This window comes from Falco punctatus (genome assembly GCF_963210335.1).
Source record: "Falco punctatus genome assembly, chromosome: 3".
NCBI classification, from domain to species: domain Eukaryota; kingdom Metazoa; phylum Chordata; class Aves; order Falconiformes; family Falconidae; genus Falco; species Falco punctatus.
Genome location: NC_137582.1, coordinates 36,312,351 through 36,334,245, shown reverse-complemented (window position 1 = coordinate 36,334,245; position 21,895 = coordinate 36,312,351). Strand labels below are relative to the sequence as shown.

Below are 21,895 nucleotides of genomic sequence, written 5' to 3'. Positions count from 1 at the left end.
TTGGGCTGTTTGTGATTGGAGTTGGTGGAAGGGAGGCTAAACTGTAATTTTACTGATTTAATCCCATGCTTGGAGATTAATTTAAAACTTTATTTTTTTTCCCCTGGGGGGAAGATTATCTGTTTGATTTAACATTCAGTGGCATTTACACTAGGTCTGAATGGCTCACATGATTTCATTTTTAAGTCTGAAACTCATTTTGCGTTTTGAATCCTGTTTCTCCCTCCAGTACTGAGAAGGGAGCTGGCGATTGTTTTAGCAGTCTCATCACCTATGAACGGTTGCATTATGTTTAGTTTTAATCAAGTTGTGTATAAACAAAATGCCTGCCCTTAGGCATGTCTCCTGAATGTTGAGGATACATTCATGTAATCTTATAAGAAATACATCAATAAACTGAACAAATTGATAAACATATGTTTTCCCTTAATACATGATTGGTAGGAGCCATATGAGGATAGTGGAGATTAGGATTATCCAAATAGCAAAATAATTAAAAAGAAAAATCTGCTAATATATTAGTTATACAGGGAAGAGACTGTAACAAACTGTTACTAGTACTTGTATTCTAAAAAATCTGAGTTATAGTTGGTGCAGCTGAGTGTTTGCTTCAGGGACTGTGTATGTTGAATCTGATTTGGATCAACTCTGTGTGCGCAGCTAGGCATCCTTCTGGCAGACAGTGCACAAGCCTACTTTATCTATCTTATTGAGAATCACCTCCACAACCACACCCACACCCCCAAACTGCTTAGAAAGCCACTGAGGCTTCCCTTTATTTCTTTTTAGTTGCACCATTTTTCACCTTGGTGAAAACACATTGGTGTTTCTTTTCCAGTGTATGATTGATTGTCCCGTGTTACTAAAAATTAAAGGATGATGTAACTGACTGTAATTGCACTTCTGTTTGTAGATCAAGCTGTTCTCTCCTTATGCCCCATGAGACCAAGATGTGGCATCAACTGTGAAGCCAGTTTCCATCAGACATTTAAAACAAGGCAGAGATATTAATGTGTGCATATCCATAAATTAAAAAAAAAAGTGCTCCTGTCAGAGCTGGAATTAATTTCTTCATGTTTTTTTCCCCAGTCTCATGTACCATCTATAAAGCGTTTTATTCTAGGTGAATAAGTATGTGAAAGGGTATGTTTTCCCTTTAGACAACTTGATTCAGATTTGAGTACAGATGAAAGCATGCCTGACATTTATTTCCAAGACTGTACTGGGAGACAGGGCAGCTTAATTCAGTGGCTGACTTTTGCATTCATGCTGAGAGGCATCAACATGCTAATGTACCACAGAATCCTTTCATACAGGTCCTAAATAAACTGGATTGGGATTTCATTGACATAGTGTATCAGGCTTCAGCAGGGTAAATTTTATAAAGGACTTTTACATATTCTGAAATGGGTGTCGGTGAGTGGACTAATATATTTATTGTGATGGTGAAAATGGAAGATTTTAGCACGTGTTGTGCTCAGAAGCCCATAGAACAATACTGTTTCTTTTCCATATCATACCAAATCATCTTTAGAATACATAATTCAATGTTAGTTTTATTGCACAGATATAACTTCAGTGAACCATCAGAAACGCATATCCGGCTCTAGCAAATTCTTTTATTGTGCCTGGTGGACAAAAGATCAAATCTTTCTGATATGTGTTCTCTTCTGCTATGGGGAAAGGGAAGAAAGGAAGATTGCTCGGCTACCATTATTGGTGGTGGCACAGTATGAAAGTTAAAGCTAAGACAGGAATTTTACCGGTTTGCAATAGCTTCCATGTCAGCTGGAGACTGCCCAGAAAGCATTGTGCTCCTGTCAGTTCTCATCACTGTTTCTGGAGCTTTTTGGAAAGGTGATACTGAGGGTCTGTTTCTGTTGAGAGGTCCCTGTGCCTGGGGAATAACTGGAAGGGGAATATAGAGCTCATTTCTGGTCTTTCTGCACACCATGAACAGCACTTAGGAAGTAGAGCATTTGGCCTTATGTGCTGTAGTTTATTAAACTGCTCCTTGCCCTCAGATACTGCCAAAATCTCTCTCTCTCTCTCAAAGGTAAGTTCCACGTCACTCTGAGGTCTGCCTGTGAGTACTGTGAAAAAGTGTTGTGGTTTAACCCCAGCCGGCAATTAAGCATTGCTCAGCTGCTCACTCACTCCCCCCTGGTGGTATGGGGGAGAGAATCAGAAATGTGAGAAATGTGAGAAAACTTGTGGGCTGAGATAAAGACAGTTTAATACATAAAGCAAAAGCTGCATGCGCAAGCAAAGCAAAGCAAGGAATTCATTCACCACTTTCTGTCGGCAGGCAGGTGTTCAGCCACCCCCAGGAAAGCCGGGCTTCATCGCGTGTAACAGCTACTTGGGAAGACAAACACCATCTCTCTGAATTTCCCCCCTTCCTTCTTCTTCCCCCAGCTTTATATGCTGAGCATGACGTCATATGGTATGGAATATCCTTTTGGTCATTTAGGGTCAGCTGTCCTGGCTGTGTCCTCTCCCAATTCTGGGGCACCCCCAACCTCCTTGCTGGTGGGGTGGGTTGAGAAGCAGAAAAGGCATTGGCTCTGTGTAAGTACTGCTCAGCACTAATGAAAACATTCCTGTATTATCAACACTGTTTTCAGCAGGAATCCACAAAAAAGTAGCCTCATGCTAGCTACTGTGAAGAAAATTAACGCTATCCCAGCCAAAACCAGCACAAAAAGTCATTGCACCATTGACTTTCAATGTAAAGTGTGAGTCAGAAGTCTCCCAAGTGACTCTGCCTTTGCTGCTAAGGATTTTATGGTAATAACCTTACTTGGAGATGGCAGATGTGCAGAAAGACCAAGTCTCTTTCCTAATCAATGTACAGGCTAAATCCAACAAAACACAGAGATGGAGATGTGCAGGAAAGATGTACAGTATATATACCATACAGACAGGTTGATGATAGTCATGTGCTGATATTAGTTCCCACTCTTCATTGGTGTTGCTTGAATAAATATGAATTCCTTCAAACTTCACAGTCTTCAGACCTCAAGAAACCAATGGCAGCTAATTTAAATTCTTTTTTCAGTGAGTGTGTGCAGTACGGAAATGCATCCCTCCATTCCTTCTTTGTAGTTGGAAATCCTTTGCCTGATGTCCCACTGAGGCTTTTGGCTGCTTGCAGCCTGTGCCGCAGGCAGCTGCTGTTCCTCCAAAGCATTGCTGTGGCAGAGGTGTGAGCTCGGTGTTCGTGTTTCGTGTCAAGACTGAAGGCTGTGGTGTAGGTATGAGGCTGGAGGGAAAGGACTTTGTGGTAGCAGCTCCTCACTCTGGTCTTGATCCTGCAGGAAGGTCAAGGGCATTGCTCTCCGGTGGATGTATGAACAGGCTGTGGACCCAGGAAAAGTAGGTAAAATGCAGCAAAGAAAATACATTATTTTCAGCTCCTACCTTACCTGCTGCTTTAATCTCAAGGACCTGGGATCAATAAAGGTGCTGAGGTAGTTGCAGACAAATGGTATTTTTACAGAGTTAAAGTGTAATCCTCCAGGTAGGAGCAGGCAGGCTCTCAGGCTTTGCTGAAGGCTTCAGCCTGCTCACCACTGAGCACTATATTCACTGACTGTCAGAAAAGCCCCTAGTTAATTTCAGTATTTGTACCACTTTTTGGAAGAAATCAAGCAGTGCAGAATGGGACAGTCACATTCTGGTGACTGTGTGCAAGCCCCAGCTGTCCCAGAGTTTGGAGCTGTCCCCAGAGCAGCTCTGGCATTGCTGGAGGTCACAAAGGGACTGCCCTGTCGAAACCCCTTCATTGAAACATAGATCAAAAAGTACAAGTGTTTGCATAATACCTGGTTGTAACATGTGACTGAAAATTTTAGCATTCAAAATTTTTGAAGGGATGGAAAAGGACTCTTGTGTTCCACCAGTTCACCTTGGAGTCACATAGGTTCCTCAATATGGACATAATTTTTGTTTGTTGTGGTTTGGTAGACTCTCTCTTGTAGTTCAGGGCTTGTCCTTGTACAGTTCTCCTCCTTTATCTCCCATGAGCTTCAACTATGCTCCAGAAAATAAGTTTTCCTGCAGGGAAAATGTGTTTCCAATCCTTTAGTTGTGGAGGCAACTTTTAAAGTACAAACTAGTAAAGTCTGTGTGAGTTTCCAGGCATTCTGACTATCTAAAATGAAGATATAACCAAGCTGGCTTTGAACCATGTAGTTTGCATATAACAAGGACAATGTGCTGAATTAAAGTAGCAAATAAGCTGTGATGAAAAGCTGATATGTGGGGCTGGGTCAAGGCAGCTACCTCGCTTCTGGACTAGCTTGTTCCAAGGAGCCTCCAGGATCTCTGCAGCACTGCAGCATGCTGAGCAGGCACATCCCCAGCAATGAAAGGTTGTATAGATGTAAGCTGCCATTACTGATCTTACTGAGGTGCTGTCTGAGACTGTATCCTGGCTCCTTTTTAGGCTATGACCTTGGAGTGCACAAGGCTGCTTCCTCCGCTGCATCCCATTGCTCTTGATTTCCGCAGAATGGGAAGCTAAGCAAGCTCCAGCAGGATCCCAGCTGGGCAATTAAAATCCTGTGGCACGCTCTGTTTTTTCTTGGTAATTAGGTACAGCCTTAGGCAGTAAGGGTGGGATTCATCTCATTTAACTGAAAGTGTTGGAAAGTTCTGAACTGGTTGTGTAGGTTGCCCCTAAAGGAGAGAGGCAGGTACTTCCAGTGGATGCTTTAATTTATCCTGGAATAGATGAGATGAATTACACTGAAGGTGTCTTTCTCCACTGATTGCATAGAAGAAACCTCAGTGTTTACATTGGACTTGATGCCAGTCTTTTACACAACTAAAGTTTGGTGAGGTGCATCTTTCAGTGTTTGAAGCTGCATCTAAGCCATGTGCTCTAATATTTATTGTTCGGGGTATCGTAACAGAAGAGGCATGTTCCTAGTCAAAGGATCTGAGCTACCTAGTATAAATAACAGCTTGTTTAAAGTGATGAGAAGGTAGTATGTGGGAATAAACCATATGAGACCATTTAAGAAAAAGACAAAGTCAAAATCTCACAAAGCCTAAAAGTTCAGCCAAATCAGTATATGAATCTAGCTGGAGCAATTGCATGAGTAGCTACAACTAGCACCTTCGTAGATCAAGTTTGCAGGACAAAATTTATGGGTAGTATTCTAGGGAGTATGCTGCTTTATTTTCCTTGGTTTGACTCCTAATCTAGCCATATATGTAACAAATGCCTTTCTATGTATTTTCCAACAGATAGCAGCAGTTCACGTGGAGTTTTTTTTTTTCAGTGAAATTACATGTGAATCGAAGAGGACCTTGAAATATCTCCTTTTCACTCAGAAAGTTCAGTGTAATTCTAATGCATGCAATACATGCTGATTTTATCACCATAGCTAATTTATGAGAAGTATTGTTAAAGGGTTGAGTTTATCTCAGACTGAGCCAATTAAAAACAGTTTTATTCACAACACAAAGGAAGAAAAGGAAAAGAAAACAGGGCTTTTCTTGGTAGTTTAAAGTTATGTTAAATCCATTAGTTCAAAGAGAGCATTATAAAGTACATTTTCACCAGAAGCCTGATTAGAGTAAACTCAACAGTTGTTTTAGGAGCTAGGAGCATCAAGGACTGGAAATGCCCCCACAGACCATGTCTGGGCTATTGAACCAAATTCTTCAGAGTTCCCGAGTTTGGTGCACACCCTGGCCATGACAGAGTGATAGTTTCAGGCTACTGAACTGGGGTGGATACATGGTCATGTGTCTGCCAGGTATCTCCTGAAGTGATTGTGTGGACCAGGTGGGAGCCACATGTGCTGTCACAAGAGTTGGTTCTGTTTGGCTTCAGCTACCAAACAGACCCTTTTTGAATGTTTTTTTGAGTAGATTGAGAGCTGATTTGGGGGAAATGCAGAGAAAAATGACATTGTTACTGGAGGACAAGCAGATCCCTAGAGAGCAGGAAAAACAGATTATGAAACAGGAAAGCAAGTATCATCATTCTTATGTCATGCTGTACATTTATTCCACCTAAACTTCTAATGATACTTAACACATTCTGACGTGAATAATTTCTGTAGTGTTGCCCTTTGCATAGGTCATTTTATCTGCTGTAAGTCTTTCAGTATGCTCAGAATTAAAATCACTACTCACTTATAGTTGACTGAGATTCCTGCACAGCATTTTTCCTCTGTAAGATCAGCTGCAGCTCAGTTTGGTAGAGGCAGCATGCTTTGTACAGGCACCTTGCTTCCAATAACCAAAGGCAGTTGCATAAAAGTTGTTTTTCTTTCATATCTGTAGCACAATTATGGGGATCTTCATCCGTGTTTGCATTCTCAAAGCATGCAAGGTATGCAGTAGAATAGGGAAAGATGAAAAGATTGAAAATAAAAGTTGATTCCTTAGAATTTTTTTTTTAAATATATTTCGTTATTGTTGCAGTCCCTCTTATGTGTTTATTGCACTAGTGAGTTGAAAGCTGAGATGATGTATTCATGGCCTGACTGTTAATGTTCTTTTTTCTTCTGACTGTACATGAGTTGTGAAGAGAAAGATACCGTGTGTGATCGAGTCCTTTACATGGCAAGCAGTTCCACTGACATAAAGGATGACAAAATCTGGCTGTGTGGAAATGATTGAGTTATTTTTGAATTGTACTAAAATCACAATTGATGAGGTTCAATAGAGGAGTCTGACAAACGACTGAAATCTGCGTTTCTTCTGCCTGGCCTTAAACTGTCTGAAGGCCAAAGCAGACAGCAGCTTAATTTGCAGCATGCTCAGGACTGAGTCTGGACTGGGATTTGCTCTGTGAAGATCGGACCTGCCTCTATGGCCCATCTTTGTTCCAGCTACCAAGCAAATGGGTGAATTATTTGGGCTTGCTTTTTCTGCTGTTTTTGAAAATGCCGAATACATCACTTTCTAGCTTCTTGACATTAATCAAACTATACTAAAATGTTAGGAAAGTGTGAACTACCTGTTTCTTGCACAGTGATCTAACACTGCATTCAGTTGCTACATTGTGGTGCCAATGGCAGCAAAACGTTCCGCGTACTTCTCCAAGTGTAGGGCAATGTGAATAATGATGCTGCAGTCTGATTCTGGAGCTTCTTGTATTTATATTGAATACTGTGTTTTTTAAATCAGTATACAAACATACCAGCACGTATTAGTTTTCTGACAAATTACTTTTTCCTAAACTATTATCAAAGCAATTTCATGTGGATAATGTCATTTCAATATTTATGGATACCTTCTGGATTTGTAATATTTATACACTTTGGACAGATGTATAGAATTTGTTAGATGTCTGTGCTTTTTTTTTTTTTTTTTTTTTGGTTGGGGGACAAAGAGAACATTAATTGCTAAGCTGTTACAACTTCAGGTAGGCTTTTAGGTGATTTCTTTTTCAGATATTCTGAGGTCAGGTTAAACAGCTTAGCTCTGATTTCATCAGCGCTCGAACCTTGGTTGGCCAGCTTCCACTGAGCTCTGGAAAGCCTGCCCTGTCCACTGCCTCTGCAAGTATCCCAGCTTGCTTTGGAGTGGTGTGTAGAGCTCTGGTTTTAAGCAGAGCCGAATAAAAGCCAACTAGAACTTTAAAAATTGGCCAAAAATGTGAAGGACAATTGAAAAAATTTTGAATTGGTGGGTGTCTTTTGTGCCTATATTTATATAAGCTTAAATGCGTGTAATTAATACAAATTTTTATTCAAAAATAGAACAAGAGATAGTCAATTGCACATCCAATAGCTGCAAATCCTAAATGGGTCAAATTTGGTGACATAACTAGTTCTTATTCCATTATTTTGGATAAAAGACTGAACCTGCCTCATTGTTGCTGTTTCTGCAAACACTTAAGCAATTAACTCCACATATAAACAGCAAATAAAATAAATGAAAAACCTTTTATGTAGTAGCTTGGAGGATTCTTCTGTACAGTTCTGTGGCACCCATGCTATATAAATTGGTTTATTCTCAACGCCACAGATACATCAATAAGCAGATCTCTGTGTGACACAGTGAAGTGATTATTATTTATTTTAAGTAGATTTCATGATAGGAACACGGTAATACGTAGGTAGCATCAACCAGCTACATCCAAAGACACAGACTGGGAAAAATCCAGCCTACCAGTTGCATTCTACTACTGTTGAGTAAATTGACTAAAAGAGGAAAGTTGATAAGTATGAAGTGAAGCTAGAGAAAAAGTGAAATTAAATTTTACTTAAAAATAATAAATTTTATGTTTAGAATACTGTCTTACTATCAATTAAAAATCCAATCCATATGGAACATGGGGATTTCAGGATTTAGAACATTGTAAGTTCTCACGTAGTGGCTTGTTTCCACATTTTCATTGACGCTGCCCCTGAAGATTGCTAATGCTTCTCTTCTATGAAAAGAAGGATCTTAAACCACAAGCATTCACTGAGTATGTGTATTTGCATGTGGGATCGACTAGTGACTTGTAGAATTTGTGTACACCCCTCTCAGAATGGAATATAAATCTCTTTTATTAGCAGAGGCAGCTTCCATATATTTAAATGTCTGAAATCCCTCACAGATAAACTTTGGATGATTATTTTGGTGAGCAGCAGCTGCTGCATTTAGTGAGATGGCCCAGTGATATGGGTAATTCAGTGCTTATTCACCAATAGGGGAAAAATAAAAGTCCCTAACATAATGGGTAATGAATGTGTCTGACTTCAGTGACTACAAGGGTTGGATGGTGACTCATCTTCCTGTGAGACTGAACATAGTTTTTTTCCCCAATACTTTTTGACATTTTTCATACTGAAGAATACATAAATCTCTCTCTCTCTCTCTCTTTTTTTTTTTTTTTAATGCAGCTTGGCTTTAACAGCTTCAAGCAAGTTATGCTGAACAAATCAGTCTTACTTTATGTCTGATGTTAAAGAGCTTATTATTCTTTCAGATTATGAGGAAAGCTGTTAATTGTTAGGATTCCAAGTGCACTGTTTTGCCTATATTCATTTATGTAGTTATTTCCCATTGTTTTAAGGAAGTGATTGGTTGTAAAAGACATGCAAAATACTAGGCTCTCAATATTACCTTGGAAACTACAGAGTTTCACCTTCTTATTTCAGAGCTAGGAAAGGGAGCACATCTCTCCTGGCAACTTCTGAATTCTTCCAATGTAAATGGTACTAATTTCTTACTTCTGTTGGTGACTTTTGCTTGTTTTGCTTTTCATGTTCAGAAGAGACTGTTATGATGAGATGATCTATCCCGCAGCAAAGTGCAAGCTGTGGACTTACACTGGACAATTTTGTATGAAAAACATAACTTTGAATGATGACAATTTTTTTAGGATGTCATGTAGTAAACACTGTCTTGGTTCATGTTCTCGTGCTCTCCCAAACTTATCCTCTCACTGTCTTGAGGAGATTCCTTTTTCAATCTCTTTCTCTGTACTTCCGGCACTCTCCAATGTAGTTTACAGTGGTATATGGCTGGGCTTGACTCTGCTGTTGGGCAATACGACTGCCAGATTGAACACCATGCTACTTGGCTCTGGAGAGGAGTATGATGTGGACTGTGTCACACATTGAGCGACAGCATTTATAAAATGTTTTATTGTATAATAATGTAAAACTTATCAGTCTCACTGTTTGGTCCAGATAGGTGCATAATTGGTGTTATTAATCTTATTTATCTGGGATAGTATTTTTAGTCTAATGAATCATAACCCCAGAGGAGGTTCCACAAGACAGCATGGGGTTTTAAAAGCAAAGGAAAGCAAGTCTTGTTTTTCCCTCCCACAACACTCCTACTTTTCAGTGCTAAACACTGTCAACCTGCCACAAATAAACATATATAATACATTTATTCATCTGCTTCTCTTGATTATCTCAAAAGACATGTCAGTCTAAAGCTTCTGAGTTGGAATCTGACCTGCTGATAAGCTGATGTGCAAGTTGTCTGAGATAAGAAGAGAACAGATACTGTCTTGTCAGTAAAAAGCTGGATCTCGGAACTCATTGGAGCCATCCATGCTGCAGTACCGAAGTGGGGATGCTAACCTTTACTACCAATTTTAATTCCTTAAATGCCACTCTCAGATGCAACTTACAGGTGAGAGACCACTTGACTTTGAAAGTGTTCCTAGAGGACACAGGTCTTACCAAAATGCAGCCTAATAGCTCTGATTTGCGACTTTAAAAAAGGGCTGTCAACTTAGTGAGAAATTGCTTATAGACAGAGATCTTTTTCTAAAGCAAATTGGTATTTATTGATCATTCCTTTTACAAGAGGAAAAAGACTTTGTATAGAGACTTCACAAAAGGACCTTTAACGCAGGACCAGGTGAAATAGCTGTATTCCTCTCTGGAATATAAATTGACTTAATCTCCCTTTACCTAAAACCAGTTTTTCTCCATATGGTTTCATCTTCAGTGTAAAGACTTAATAAAATTTGTGGCTGAGATTTACTCTGCTTCCGGTTTCCACTTCAGAAATAAATTATGTTATTGTCATTATGTAATGAACTGATCAGTTAATGAGCTCTTTAACAGTTACTAAAAATATAGATTAAGACTTACAGAGCTTATTAAAGGACATTAAAAGACCTGATATAAAGAAAAGATTATTTTCTTATTATCAAAGTTTCAAAACGCAGTCTGATGTTTGATGGCAGATCTGGCTGTTTAGAATATGACAAAAATTGTTTATTCCAGTGTTTGGGTTTTTTAATTAAGGAAAAACTTAATATAATAAGGGTAATATGAATTAACATTGGCCCTGAAACTGAGCATCAGGATTTTGTTAATTTGAGATTGAGCCAAATAGGAGCAGAGTATGCAGTCCTTGCTTTGTGACCTCCTTCACTTGGAGAGGTCTTGAAGCATTCAGAGTCATAGGTGAACAAAAGCTGCTCAAAGTTTCTTACAACCTAGTATATATACTACCACCTTTGAACAAATGGAATTTTAGATCCAGAAGGCTGGAGGTATGTCGAGACTTGATTTTACATTAGGAAGACCTTGGCTGACAACCTTCTAGCCATTTCAAAGTCCTAGCTGTGATTGTATGAGGCAGCAGTTTGCTTTAATGCTGCTGAGTCAGCTGCACTCTATGGAGATTACAGACCTTTTATCGCCTGCAGAAAGTTAACCTAGCAGCGCTCAAGACCATGGGAGTCTTGCTTTTGTCACCCTAGAAAACAGATCTGGGAAAGTCCCATTTGGTACTTGGCAACACAGTTATCCATTTTGGCTACACACTTGAAAATGTAGACCAAAGCATTTGTTGTACTAGCATTAGCTCTGATAAGAAATTGGACATATTGCTGGTGGTTTCCTAATTTTGCATAGTCTATTCTGCCAATTTATATTATAGCCAAATGATTGGTTGTGGGACTGGAATTTAAGGTGCAATGCTTTTTTTCTCTCTGTCGTTCGGCTACCCAGGGCATGATAGGTTTCTTTCTGATTCCTTCTTGGCACCCACACTTAGATGATTATTCTTCCCTTCATGTTGATATATGCTTTTTGTTTCTTCTTGACCTTCAGGAAAACTCTTTAAAGATGATTGAGCTAAAGGCAAACCGAGCGTGGGGATGTGTCCTGAATGAGCAGGAGGTGCTACCCAAGGGAGGGAGGAGGGCTGAGGGAAAAGGCAGCCTAGCAGGAAAAATCAGTATGTTTCTTAATTTTCCTTTCACAAATTGTTTTTTAAATTGTCTAGAAGAAGACCAGGTACTTTGGACAGGGAGTGCTACCCTATTAATTTCCATTTTTTGGAATTTCAGGGAGTGCTACCCTATTAATTTCCATTTTTTGGAATTTCTGTTGAAATGACATACATGGGCTGTTTTCTTCCATTGTGTTTTTGCAACTTTTTCTCATTGAAATTTTAAAGAGAATTTATTTAAGTAAAGAACAGAACATAATGAATTCATATAGTATCATTATTTCTAGCCACATTTGATCATTTAGCCAGGCACGCCTGCAGCAAAATAGCATTGGTGCTGGCAGAAAACAGGTAGTTAAGCAGGTAGGCTGTAAATATCTACAGTTATTGCTTGAAAGCTATCAATTATTTGTGTTCCCAAGTTTAACTGTCACACTGAATATTCACCCTGCAAACTGAGAAACAGCAGCCAATCTAAGCAAGTCATTTGCTTTTCAGTATTAATTTCACTTCTTGTGCCAGGCTCTGTAAATGTTTCCTCATATATCATTGTCACGGTGCCATACATTTGAAATGTCAAATTATGCAGCTTCTGGTGTCAGAAGAATAATATTAGCAGCAGGGAGGGACAAAAAAATACCATGCAGAGAATAAATATTTGTTTTCAGTAGCTTCCTTACCTGGTATTGCAGTTCTACAGACAGTTATTTAAGGGTTGTTTGGGTGTACAGAAGATACATCCTTTGAGTATTTTAGCCATCCCTTGAGGAACCTTTTTGCTATCCTGAAAACAAATGGTTTGTGCATTTCAGCTGCTGTATTTCTTTCTTTCCCTAGGCTCTTGCATCCAAAGTGAACATGCCAGAAAGGGCAGATAAATGCCATTCTTTTTAGTAGTGATTTTCCAATTATTGTTAGTTCACAAGCCTTTTATGAGAAATTATAGCACTAAAGCAGAGGCAAACTTTCAGATGACTATGTATTGTGTGTGGGAGACAAGGGCTTTATTCTGCTCTCCTGCCCCCCATTTACCATCAGATTTATGCCACACTAGCACAGCAACTGAAGATTAAACAGGGATTAACCTTTCTGGTTATCCACAATTTCTCACACTATTTGTAGAATTAATATAATTTACCACTGGGTTATTATTTTCCTAGTGGAGTAATACTGCTGTAGAGGTTAGAGAAGTCAGGGCTGTGTAATAACCTATTTATAATAATAAGTGAAAGGTGATCACATTATTACCCTGAAGAGGCTTCACAGAAGGAGGTCTGTGTTATGTTGTGTTTTGTCATTCAGACTGTGTCTTTCTACCCAAAGCAACAGATGCTGTGCTCCCTGTCCCTGGAGCCAAGCATGCTGACTTGCCTCCACCATCCCTGACCCTTTTTCATGCCTCTTCCCACTCCAACAGAGCTATTTACATCAGCATGTCCTCTTATGGTTTGAACATTTCAGACTGGTGGATAAGTCGAGAGGGCTGAAGTCCAAATTTATTGTCCTTGGGCTAGGTTCATTTGCTCATGCATGAACATCTAGTGCTGTCTGAGCTGTCCAAGGGGATCTCTCCAGCAGCCTCCAGAAGGGAATGGGTCTCAGAGACATCTTGTGAAATATATACCAGCTCTGCAGGGATATGTCAGATACTCTAGAGTGTGTCCCAAGTGGCAGCAAGGTATTTAAATATGCATTACCGCACCGGGCTCTAAATAATCAGTTTGCAAATTGGAAATGCATCTTTCATTTTCTGAATATTCAGTTCTGTAAGGGAGCATTGAAGAGGTTGTGATGTTGCAGAAGGGAGAGCAATTTCCTGTCATGATGTCTAAATGCCCCATGCCATTGCTCGGGTCCAGGAAAGAAACACACAGAAAAATTCTGGTATTTCAACCAGCTGCCTCTGTAGGGGCAGGGATGAGCTGGAACTGGAACCTCCATCGTTTTTGTGCTTCTATAACCTAAGCAGACCAGTAAGCCTCTCCAGGACTTGGATCATCTTGGTGTAATGTTAACATTAACCATAATGTAATAAGGTAAGATGAACTGATGCCTGCAAATGCCTATCTTCTTTGTTTCTACAGGCAATTTAAATGAGTTGCTTAAACCATACATCTGACTTGTAGATCACTTGAGTCAGTAAAAATGAATTCCTATTTTCAAAGCAAAAAGGGCTAATTTGAGTCAGAGTCTTGGCCCTGGCAGAGGTATCAGAACCCAAAATTTGCATGGAAAGTAAAATGTCCAAAGTACATATTTTTTCATAAAGACTTCATACATAAATCACTTGCTAATCTTTTGCAACAGTTACCTGTTTCTTAAATCACCGCCTTTAGTGTTCTTTTCCTATTTCTGGACTTCAGTTGTGACAACTCTTATACAATGTAGTAGTTCATATTCAGATAATTCCTAGTACCTTTCCAATAGCCTGAAGTGCACTGTCTGAGCTTTCCAAATAGCACAAAATGCTGGATTTTGTGATTTAAATGTGGCACATCTGTTTTCTATGTGAAACTTAAGGTGTCCAATGCAGAAGACATCTGTGAGCAGCTGTACACAATTCAGAATGAATTTCTGGTACCTTCACTGTTTTTTTTAATATATTTTTATATATATTATATAATTTTATAGAAAAAATATTATTTACCCACAAGATGAAAAACCTTTTCACCAAGTTTTCAATCTTGTGGGTAAATAATATTTTTTCTATAAAATTGTCAATTTCAAGCTATGTGATTCTATTAAATTTTAGCTAGTGGTCTGGATCTCCTTGAGAAATTACAGAAGTACATTACTGCATTACACAGATTTGAAATATACAGATGTAAAAATACTACATGTACTTAACAGTACTTATGTCTTGGTTTCATGTATGTTTGCCTATTGAAAAAACTCATTGAGTGTTTCTTGCTGTTGATCCTTATTATTTGTCTTGATTCCAGTGTAGCTAGTCTCTCAGTGTTAAAAATCATGAGTCAAACTGGAAGTTGTGGAAATAGCTTTGGCTTCATGAAATGTGAAAAAGAAATAATACACATGTGTTCTCCTATATTTCATTTTACGGTTGCATTGTGGTCAGGGTTTTTTAATCCACCCATGACTAAAGAGATACTGATAAGAAATAAGCAAGATAAATCTGTGATATCATTGAATCTCTTGAGTTGAAACTAGAAGAACAAGTCCAAATGGCAAGAGTCCAAATAATGCTTCATCTGTTCTTAAAAACCACTGAACACAAGGTTTTCTTAACATCCCCAGCTGCTTCAGGACTTAACTGTCCTTATAAACAGATAGATTTTTCCTACACCTTGCATAAATCTTTTTTTACCAGTGCTGCCAACTTGTTTTATACAGAGGGTGCACAGAAAATAATTAATCACTGCCATGTTTATGACAGTATTTCACATCTCTCATTATGCCTCTAAGCCAGTCCCATTGCTCTATAATCTCTCCTCACATATTGTGTTTATCAGTCTTGCTGATTTCTGCTGAACTTAATTTCCTAAATTGCCACCTCTGTCTGTCTGTCCACACCTATACATCCCAGATTTGCATTTGCCTTGTTTGCATCAGCATTGCACAAGTGGCTCCAGTGCAGTTTATAGCTTCCTTGTCCTCTTTTGCTAGTTTCTTTTTTTTTTTTTTTTTTTTTCTTTTGGTGTCAGTTGGTGGTGATGACGGTGATGGATGTGAGGTGCCTCTGGTCTTTTGTCAAGAACAGGACCCGACTGTGCGAGGTGCTGTAAGAGCAGAGCACACCAGACAGCTCTGCCTCCAGGCAGACCTTGCAGCCTTCCCGAAGCCCAGCTGCACTGTGCTCCAGGGAGGGTGAGACAGTTCCTCGCTGTGCACTGCTCACGACTTACTCAGCCCAGCCGGGACTCTTGTCTCATGTCTACGACTTGAAGCTTAACATCCTCATTGTTCGAATGGATTGTATGAAACCTTTTTCTCTTTGCAGTAGTTAACAATAGCTGAAAGGATCTATTTTCTGGAGACTCAGTGCAGATACTTTCTCCTTGTAACAGGGAAACTGCTGCTGTTTTTATCCAGCATGTCCTCAGTAGGTTGCGCTTTCACCCCATGTGCAGCATGAAACCGTTGGAGCAGCTTTCTGCACCAATCTTTTTTTGCCCTTGACATTTACAGAGCCTCAATTAGGGGAAAAATCTCACGTAGTCATTATATACAGACTGTGGCTATAGCAGGATAGCCATATGGATCAGTGAAAGCTTTGCCTTCGTGATCAGTACTGCTGGGATTCCACATGGTATATCATAAAGTATGTTTTTGTAGTCACTGATTCTCCTTCCCCCATCTTAAGCAAGTGCTCGAGGTATCTGGTGTCTCCAGGTGGCATGGAGCTGGCTGGTAGATTTAGTTAGGTCACCCTGGGGAAACTGGACTTTTTGAAAGCCAGTTAATACAGCATTTCCTTTAAATTGCGTACATCCTGTATCCATCTTTAAATAGAAATATCTCGTCTTCCTCTCTCCCCTTTCACAGTCAATGGTTTATTTCCCTAGCTTTGCCCAGGACTTCCCAACTGCAGGAACATCACAGGCAGTGAGGTCGCGATGACCATCACCGGTTGCCCCTGTGGCTTTTTAGGCTTGGAGGCAGCAGTGCTGACTTCCCAGCAACGTGTTCATGGTCACAGAAACATATGTGCAATTGGCTTCTTGATTTCAACGGCTTCGTTAAAACAAATGATCGTTAAAAGCTGCGAGGAAAGCAGCTTTTTGAGCCTTTTTTTGAGAAGCAGCAGCAGGGCCGCTGGCTGCGCCTGGCTGTCCTGCAGGTGGCAATGCACAGCAAGGAGACAGCACGGCAGAGGGATGTGAAGAAAGCGCAAAGTTAAAATTAGCATGCTTCTTCACAAATGTGTGTCAAAATGCCTTCTTGTGCTTCTGACTGGGGTGCCCAGCTGCTTTTGCTAGCGCCAGGCATATATCTGAGTCCTTGTGGAAACAAGTGCTGGAAGCAGTGTTGGGATGGATTGCTGCATGTTTGCAGTTCGCTGTCTGGGCTTGGGTAGGAATGGGCATTTATGATCTTATTCCCTCCCTTTTTCCATTTGTCATCTTTTCTCCCTTTGTTTGTGCTGCGTACAGAGCTCATTGCTATAAGGGGAAGGCTGTAAAATACCTGCAAGCCGATTTATAGCTTCTGTTTCTGTAGGTGCGCCAGAGGGTTTCTTTCCTTGTGGTATCCTTCCAGCTGGTTCTGGTGGGCACTTTTCTGCCAAATCATTCCAGCTGTTTCACTACAAACTCAAACACTGACCATGTTTTCCAGTCTTGTTACCACAATATTTCATATTTGGATGTTCCCTTAACCATTGTCTTGGGGCTTATGCTTATGTTCTCAGTACAGTAAGAATATTCTGCAATGCACTTTATTTGTAAAATATGAGTATCTTCAGCTTTAAACACTGCCAATATTTTCTCACAGATTTTTTTTTTCTTTCTAACTGAGCTATTTTTGCAGCTGATAGTGACATTTACAAAAGAGAAACTAGAGAAGCTGTAGCAGACCACTCACTGAAATCTAGCAATCTTTATCATGGACTTCATTACTCTTCACATAATTTATTCTGCTCATGTTTGATTTGATTAGAAATACTTCCAGTGAAGCAGGTTGCAGTATTTGAAGTGCTTGATCTTCTTCAAGCTTTCTTCAGTGCTTAAGAATATACAGGAAACCCTTGGATTTTTTTAGCCTGTATTGTTTTCTGCTGGTTTTTGGCTGTGGATCTTAGAAACATTAGTAAGGCAAGAGATGGCAGTGAGTATGCACTGTGGTAATGGATATGCATGGCTCTTGTCGTGTGAAGTCTCTAAGATGATGCCTTGTGCAATACCATTTGTGTACACAAATGAAAAGGCTACATGTGCAAAGTTACTTCCAAAGAGAAGCACATGCAAATAAGTCAGGTTTGCTACTATAAATGCTGTGATTTGCATGTCTGCATGGAAAGCTGTGAGTGTGACAAATTTTGCAGATATAAGCAGAAGGTTCAAATGTTTTCTGATGTAGTTGGCAACATTTCTGATTTATTTTTCTCCAGATGTATGTACACCCATTATTCCTATTATAGTCTTTAAAGTACCTAAAACAGGCTGCAATGTGAACTGTAGTGATTTATTTTAGACAGAGTATTATGTGAAATTATACTTAGGATGATGAACACAAGAATTTGAGGCAACCTTCAAAAGACATGGGTTTTGTATCATTTTATGTCTTTCCCTTTGTTTCTTTGTACAAAGCCTTGTTTGTTGGCTTGCACATTTTGCAGAATGTCACATATTTTAGCCACTGTGAACTTCATTTGCTACATTGGGGTTTGATTTGTGCTTTTTTTCAAGATCATATGAGGTGATTAATTAATTGATTGAACTATGTAGCTCTCTTTCATACTTGTTTTTAGAGTAGCGAAAATAAGTTCAAATTAATGATCAGTAGTCTATAAAGAATTTAACCAAATTACTCTTCATCTTGCAGTGTATTTTTATCACCTGTATCAAAATGTTTTTATGTGTCCTCAGATGTGGGTTCTTCTGCTGTCTTACCAAAATTTATTAATCTGTCAAATATGATGGACTTTCATAGCAGCACTGAGGAAGGGCATTTGGCAAGGTTCACTCAATTTCAGATCCCTGATTTTACAAAAGCAAAGTTCCACCTGAGAACTGCAGTGTTGGCGATTTATTATTTTATAGCACTGATTCTGTGACCCATTTCTGCTGTTGTGATCTGTCTAGGATTCCCAGGCATTGCAGGGCATGTTGTCTTGCAGTTTTACCATTGGAAAAAGAGGAACATACAGATGAACAACTCACTTCAACCCTGAGTTGCATGGGTCTTTGCCCTGGGGCAAGGCCTTGAAGGAGGAGGTTACTGCACTGCAAGAAGCTGAGTATTTCTCATCCTTGAGAAGCACCCAAGCATCCAATAATGATGTGCAAAGACAGAAAAGAATTGGTAAACTCTGGAGAACCCTTTGGTTCAGTGCTGCGGCCAAAGGCAGAAATAACATAATGTGGCACCAGACTGATGGTGCCTAGCTGTAGCAGTACTCTCAGAAATGGTGGTGATGCAAACCAGGATGCTTTTATCTGGTAGCATCCATTAGAGTGCAATAGCCCAAGATACCAATTTTAGCATCCTTTTCCCCCATTAATTTCCTATTCATTATTTATTATTACTACTACTACTACTATTATTAATAATGTTAATGTTAATATTAATTTGATGGTGATGGTTCCAGGTTTCCTTTGAACTTTTTGTCTACTTTTTTCACTCCCTTTGCTGAATTAAGCTATATTTGGAATGCTTCTAATGGAGTATTTCTACCATCTGCTCTCTGCAGCAATTATTCAAATTATTTGCAACCCTCTGTGCCAGCAGGGGTGAGGCTATTGCAGTCCTTTAAAGCTACAGATTTCCTAACTGACATATTTTTACCCTGGGTTATTATACAACTGGTACAGATCTGTAATTCTCCGGGATCAGGTGGGGGTGGGGGGTTATGCCTACTTTTCCAATAATTTCAGTGTCTGACTCTAAGGAAACTATTATCTCTTTGTTTTTGCAGGACAAATCAAAAGAAAGATGGGACTATTTTTTGTGTCCCAGTTTGCTGTTTTTTAAAGTTTTCCTTCCTTTACAATCTCAGCCTGTGCTAGAATCCTCCAGATCCTGAATACCCTAATTTGTTCACAGCACTGAACACAGCACAACACGTGCCTGCACTGGCTGTTCTCTCTGTCATTCAGAATACAGGTCCCTCTCTATTTTGCTGTGAATAAGGTACTGCAGTAGTCTGTCCTATATTTGTCCTGCCTCTTCTGGTATTCTCCTGCTATAATAAAAGGAATGATTTTCCTACTTCATGTCCTGTATCACTTCTTCCTAGTGAATCAGGGTTGGTTTTGAAATGCAAATGCAAACTCAAGATATAAGATATCAAGATCTGCATAGACACTTCATCGCCTTAATTTTTGGGAGGACTTAAAATCAAGGTAGGAAAAGTAATGTGCATGTTACTGTGAAAATAAGAAACTTTAACTGCATTATAAAGTGTTGGAATGTTATAAAGAGCAACTAAACACCCTCTGTGCTGATGGGCATACATGTAGCTGAGAGTTATAAGCAGTTCTGTTCCATTTCTGACCTTCTCAATTGAGATTTTCAGAACAGTATCAAAGTAACTTCACAGCCAGCAGAAATCTTTTTAGCTTTCAGCAATTATTTATTCATTTTATAGACACACATACTTAAACTATAACATGAGAGGTGTGCAGCATCCACCCCACCCCATGTTTTCAAAGCCACGTGGGAACCACTGACTGTGCTTGTGTTATGGGCAGTGATTTCTCCTGGCATTGAAAACTGATAATCTCTTGGTTTGGGCACTAAAATAATACAATTGAATACAAGCGCTAGGCCCCACAGATGGAGATAATGATGAAAGATTTGAAAACATATGGCTCTGAATCTTTGTTTAGAAACACATGAAGATTTTTGAGAATTTCCAAATAAGTTAGTTACTGCTATAGTTACAGAAATATAAAGCACAGTCAGCAAGGAAAGGTCTTTAGCATTGTGCTTTCCTGAGTACCACAGGTGATTTCTAGGGAAGTTCCCATTTTGCAGCTGTTAATAGGTTCTGCCCATACTGTCCTTTGTCCTCATCCAGCTGCTTTTTCTCCAAAGGTTGCTGTCAGATTTTCATGAAGCTGCCAGTGTTCTTTCCCCTTTATACCATGTACTATGAGAGGGGCTGTGGGTCTCTATCATTTATCTTCCTTTTCTTATGGCTGTTATTTGTTACAATTTTAAAGCAATATTCTTTTATTACTAGGAACCTGGCTTTGTCTATCTTAAAGAATTTTGACCTCTTTGCGTATTGTGCAATGCTACACATACATGTACAAAACATCTATCATAACTGCCAGGAGTGCACAAGTGATACCACTGCTGCTTTGATAGTCATTACAAATGCAGGCAAGATTTTTGTTACTCGCTGGGCTGATAACCTCCTATTTTGCACATTGCCTTGCTTCTGAGGAACTCAATTGCTTTTTGGACATTTTGACTTCTGTAGAGTTAAAATCTTATTAGGCAGCATCTTTAAAGAGTTACAAGTCCAAGAGAGGGGGAGAGTGGCATCCTGTGGTGGTCTTAATCCCCAGAACAGAAAGCCAGGCTGAAGCTCTGTGGAAGTAGCAAGAGCTTTTGCTTTCTACTACAATGTTAGCTTTAGCAAATGTGTTACATGGATAAGTTAAAAAAGCTGGTGATTCACATTTGTGTGGTTTTATCTTCTGAGATACTGATTGCAAATCTCTTTCTTCTGGGAAGACCACCTGCTAGCTAGTGAAGGAGCATGAGCCTATAGGCTGAGGCTGTGGTGAAGGCTTCCAATTAATGCCCATCGTGAAATGACTGATGAATTTAGGAGATGGGATTGTAGTTCTTAAAGTAATAAAAAGTGATTCAAACCAAAGAAAGATGCAGGAAAGAGATGAAGCTAAAGCTCAGCATAATTGGGACAGCTTCTATAACTTCGGGAAGTTTTTATGTTAGGTGATCTAATAGTAAATTTTTTGAATCTCTGAATAAAATGTCTCCCTAAAGAAGTTTGTTGCTGAATGGAATTGTCTGTACCCATGTAATAAAGTGTAAATCTTTCCACCTGAGAATATTAGTAAAAATCTTTGTATTTAGAGTCCCTGCTAAAACGTTTAAAACAAGGTCACTGCCCGCTGGAGTTTTCCTGAGTGGAACACTAAACTCAGTATTGTGTGAACATGAAGTTTGTCTCAGGGTTCAGCTTCAGCTAGAGCTGGGCAGCAAACAATTTTGTTATATCACATCAAGGTGCGTCAGAGTCTTTTAAAAGTGGTTCAGGGGAAAGAAGAAAGAAATTCCACTGTTTTATTAAATGGCTTATGATCAGAAGAGTTATGTGAGAGACCAAAGATGAAGTTTCCATCATGATTTGAAATAGCAGCTAACTGGGCTTCAGACAGCCCAAATGAGTGTTTGGTTATTTGTAGTTCAAATATCCATTGTCTCGTTAGCTCATATTTTTAGCAGAAATTTAGTGCTGAAGCAGAGAAGCCTTCTTAATTTCTTTTCCCCTGCAACTTCTGTATCCTCTTGGAAATCTTTGCTTTGATCTAACAGTAAAAATGCATCTCCACTTTTTTTTCTCATAGTGTACATT

The 21,895-nt window shown here is 39.3% G+C and overlaps 1 long non-coding RNA gene across 4 annotated transcripts in view; it reads left to right on the top strand.

Annotated features, from left to right (window-relative positions):
* LOC308061632 overlaps positions 1-21,895 on the top strand; it is a 158,597-nt gene that overhangs the window by 27,702 nt on the left and 109,000 nt on the right. The window contains exon 3 of one of the 4 annotated variants that reach the window (XR_013927304.1): positions 19,580-19,685. The exons of the other annotated variants lie outside the window; for them this stretch is intronic. This is a non-coding gene — a long non-coding RNA (uncharacterized lncRNA). The remainder of the gene's footprint in view (positions 1-19,579; positions 19,686-21,895) is intronic. 4 annotated transcript variants of the gene reach the window in all.